Source organism: Silene latifolia, chromosome Y (genome assembly GCF_048544455.1).
Source record: "Silene latifolia isolate original U9 population chromosome Y, ASM4854445v1, whole genome shotgun sequence".
Classification (NCBI taxonomy): Eukaryota; Viridiplantae; Streptophyta; class Magnoliopsida; order Caryophyllales; family Caryophyllaceae; genus Silene; species Silene latifolia.
Genome location: NC_133538.1, coordinates 338,365,723 through 338,370,537, shown reverse-complemented (window position 1 = coordinate 338,370,537; position 4,815 = coordinate 338,365,723). Strand labels below are relative to the sequence as shown.

The window sequence follows — 4,815 nt, the reverse complement described above, 5'->3', positions numbered from 1 at the left end:
ACACTTTGTGCAACACTTTATCATCAAAAGCAACACTTAAATAAAGTATTACACCTTCTTTTAATATGCAACACTTTTTTTGGCAACACTTTTTTTCATCAATTGCAACACTTTTGTAGTTTAAAAGGCAACACTTTTTTAAGCATTTGCAACAATATTATTACTGAATAAAGCAACACTTTCGACAAATAGATGCAACACATTTGACATCAATAACGCAACATTTCTTATGTAGACAATGCAACACTTTGGTAACAAGCCAATAATTTCATTCCACGGAGAAACGTAAATACACTGTCTTTTTGTTTGTATCCTTTATAATATAAGGATTTTAATAGCATTAAATTACAACTTGGAACCTTAAATAGAGTGAAGAGTCTACTATGCTTCTTGATCATTAGCTTAGTCTTGGTCATTAGCTTAGTCTTGGTATGAGCACATACGACCTACCCACCATGATTGTAATAATCACCTTTCCTTTTAATCAAGACATGAAGCTCTTTCTTATATACTAGTTCCAAGGAGCACAAGTAGGAAAATGAGTTCCTAATGAGTCATTCATCAAAGCCAAACACTTCCCCCTATATATAGCTGCAACAAAAAAAATGGTTAAAATTCTCCGCAGTCTGCTTTCAAAACTCTAACCTGTTCGAGACGTTGATGAAATACATCGATATGAAGTAAACCCAAAACACCACACATGTACAACAATAGATACACATGGAAACTAGATAAGTATCAACACACAATTCCATTTCTAACACACGGAGGCTACTGCTACTAGACCAAGTGTTGTGCTAGGAATGCGAGAATGAGAACTAAGAGAAACCCATTTACAAACTCACAGCCTAATTGAAAAAAAAAAAACAAGAAAAAGATAGATGTAATGTAACTAAGATGTCAAGAAATACTGTGTCTCAGTCAAAAAAAAAAAAAATTCTACCACGAACTGATCATCCAGCTGCACAAAAAGAAGTCTTAAATATCGAGAATAAAATGCATCATAGATTCACAAAAAGGGAATAGCTGTTCAGCATGGATGTTTTTTTGTCTTAGTGTATGAAGAGTGCCTAGTTTTGCTTCCTCCATATTCGAGCGACCCTTTATACGCAAAGAACTCGCCAACCACATCCTTCAACATTTTAATAACAACCATTAACTCTGAGAGATTTTCAACCCAAGATTTTACTACCATATCTACCTACAGCCTATATGTCATTTAAATAGCAGACATGAGTGTCCTACTTTCATGGGCAGGACAAATTCTTGCAAGGTGAATATGATTGTTGGAATTAAAGGGGAAAAACCACCTTCCCAAGAGATACATATGAAAAGTGAAGCTAGCATGAATCTGACATTTCAACTGATGTCCAGCATATGTTCATCTTTGATCATGCTAGGAAAAAATGTTTTTTTAGCTACTTTGGAAATGTGAGGTGGGTTATTAAGGCCATTACGACTTATGGACGTAAATTCATCAATCAAATCAAGTCTGAAAAATGATAACTAAAACCGATCAGTAGCATTATATGTATGACAAAAGCAACTTAGTGGACTCGAAAATTGTGGGTGTACCTGCTCCATTATCTACTGCCACATTCTTTGACCTAGCTGAGTAGCTGGTGGTGTACTGGTGTTACCTACTTACGACGGTCACAATTTCTTGGACCCTCACAGCTGCAATGAGACAAAAGCTAACATAATCGTATAGCGACTCTCATAAATAACTAGTATATACTCCCTCCGTCCCGGTCAATTGTTGTCCTTTGGTTTTGGCACAAAGACCAAGGAAAGAGGAATGGGCCAATTACTAAATGACAAGTGGAACAAACTGAGTTTGAATGATCAAATTGTTCATTAGGTTCATTCTTAAAATAGAAAGGACAACAATTCAGTGAGACACCCAAATATGGAAAATGACAACAAATGACCGGGACAGAGGGAGTATCAGTTATCCAACTCGAGAACAGAACTAGAATTTGTAGTTCTATCCTGGTTAATACTCATAGAAGTTGATAGAGCAGCAAAGCCGTTAAATCAAGGGTAGAGTTAATAGAGATGTTATCATCAATTGGTAAATTATTCGATCATGAATCTGAAGGAATTGAATAGAGATGTTATCATCTCACAACCAAGTATGAGCTGCACAACACAAAAGCATGCCAAAATAATTCTCATGACAAGAGTAAGTGAAAAGCAAAACCGAAAATCGAATCAATTTTTCCCCAATTCTATAAAAATATCAAAACCCTAGATCACAAATAAGAGCAACAAACTTGACATAAGATAGCTAAAATTAATCAATTATCACACAAAATAAATTAAACCCAAAATCCTCAATCAAAGCCCTAAACAAACCAGAACTGGTGCGGATGAAATCGAAATAAAAATAAAAATAATCTAACCAAAAATTCAAACAACAAAAATAATCTTAGAATAACCAAATTAACAGTAATAATAAACAAAAACAAACCAGCAGAAGTGTGAGCACCATCTTCCCTTTCTATATTGATTGAAAGGTTAATTGGAGATTATATTAAGTGTAGTGCGTCAAATTGAGATATTCTAATTTAGGGTTGAAAATAAGCAATAAATTTGGGGATTATTTGGTTTAGTATTTGAGTCCTCTTTGGACAGGGAGTGAGGAGGTTAAAAGTTTTGCACCATGTAGGGTGCTGCGCCGACGGTGGTGGCTGGATTGTGCGATGAGGAATTTGAGATAGAGTGAATGAGAAGGTTGGGGGTAGAACTGCTAGTTTACTCGTTTACAGAAGAGAAGACGAGGGATTGTTTTTGGTTTTGTTTTTCCTTTTTTTTTAAATGTTTTCCATTCGATCATCGACAATTTAGACCTGACAAACGCGTCAATCGGGTTAGGGCCAGTTCAGGCTGGATCATTTCGGGTTTCTCACATTTTTGGGTTAATTCATGTTGGGTTGGGTCATTTCGGGTTATGGGTCTGTTTCGGATTTGTTGGTCGGGTGTGTTTTGGGTCAAGCGGGTCGAGTTCTTTCTGGTCTTGTCATTTTCGGCCAATAATTAAGATAAAAAAAAGCTATTTCAAATCAATTTGGGTCAATTAGAGTTATGTTTTGTCAAGTCATTTTCAGGTTTGGTGGTTTCGGATCGGGTCATTTCGGGTAGGGTCTATCACGGGTCAAGAAAGCTCAGGTCATTTTCGGGATGGGCCAGGTTAATTTGGGTTTGGGTCTCATTGGATGCGGCAATTCGGATCAATTTCGTGTCTCGGGTGAAACTTTTCGGATCGGGTCAATCAAGTTATGTTGATTTTGTCAAGTCTAATCCACCTCATCGTAATTCACTTGTCTTCCAATAACTTTATCTACAAATAGTCCCCTCTCATCTTCTTCGTAAATTACATTTCGTTATTTAAGTATAATATACATTTCAGGTAAATTACATTTCGTTATTTAAGTAAGTGTGTTATAAATTTATAATAAGTAGACAGAATAAATAAAAGTAACACTTATCTAAAAATGTTGCATTTATGACTATAGAATGCAACACTTGCATAAAAATGTTGCATTTATGATTATAAAATGCAACACATGCATAAAAATGTTGCATTTGTGCTTATAGAATGCAACACTTACGACTGAGTGTTGCATTATATTAGTATTTGCAACATTTATAGGCAAAGTGTTGTATACTTAAAATCTCACTCCTAAATTGCAACATAATTACTGAGTGTTGCACAGAAAATGTTGCAATAGATCAATTTTGTAGTAGTGACTGTAGATACCCGTATCCGTCGATATTGGAATTTATAGAGAACCCGACAAACACCCGATGATGATAGGACACATGTATTTATTAGTTGTCATTGTCATTATTTGGGTTCGTTTTACGATGTAGAATGGGCGTCGTTGATGAAGTATTTTATTAATTTAAATGATATTTAAATTAATGTTTTTTTTAGTGAGTTCATTTTATTAATTTAAATGATATTTAAATTATGGTTTTTTTTAGGTGAATTCAATTTATTTTATTTTATTTTGAATTTATTTTCCCAAGTTTATTTTATTGAAAATAAAATAAATATTTGATTTGAAAAATCATTTTATGAGTATATTTGGTTTGAAAAAACATTTATTTTAATGTGTTATTTGATTTGAAAATCGAAAAGAACTCGTTTTGAACATGTGTTTTTGAGCTCGATTTTACCTCGGTTTTTGAGCCCGTTTTCTTTACGAATTGGCACGAATCTCGAGTACACTAACCAACCTAGACCACTACCCATCCAACCCCAGTTCGAACCCCATAACCATGGCCCAAATCCCGTCCCAAATCACCCCCAACAGCCCGCGCAAAACACAAGGCAGCCCCCCTGTTTTGCAGCTCAATCCCGAGCCCAAAACCCGCTCCAAATACCACCAAAACCCGTGCCCATTAACCCTAACCCATACCCTAATATCCTACCTATATTACCTTACCTTAATCACCAAGAAAACCCCCCATACGAACCCTAGAAAACCCCCCAAAAGCTGCTGGACAGCAACTATGCTCAGCCAAGCCCGTCTGCCTCTCCTCCCTTTTAACCTACTTTAACTCCTTATAAATACCCACCCTTCACCATACATTCATTCCTCTAAGTTCTCCATACATACTACCTTCACTTACAAGCTTTAAACTCCAGAAACAAACCCTAATTGCCTCTCAAAAACCCTCCACAAAACCGACATCCAAACTGAAACAGTTTGTGTGTCCTCTTCGAAAAACAGTTCGTTTCTCCTTCAAACCTCCATCAAAACTCGAGTTTCTTGTTCCTAATTAACCATATAACATCCATCTACA

At 35.8% G+C, this 4,815-nt stretch overlaps 1 long non-coding RNA gene across 1 annotated transcript; it reads right to left on the bottom strand.

Annotated features, from left to right (window-relative positions):
* Positions 1 to 454: 454 nt before the first annotated feature.
* Positions 455 to 2,811, bottom strand: LOC141626273 (uncharacterized). Its single transcript, XR_012535873.1, has 3 exons — positions 2,474 to 2,811; positions 1,576 to 1,677; positions 455 to 591 (listed from the first exon to the last, which is right to left on the bottom strand). It is a non-coding gene; the product is annotated as an uncharacterized LOC141626273 (long non-coding RNA).
* Between the last annotated feature and the right edge of the window lie 2,004 nt (positions 2,812 to 4,815).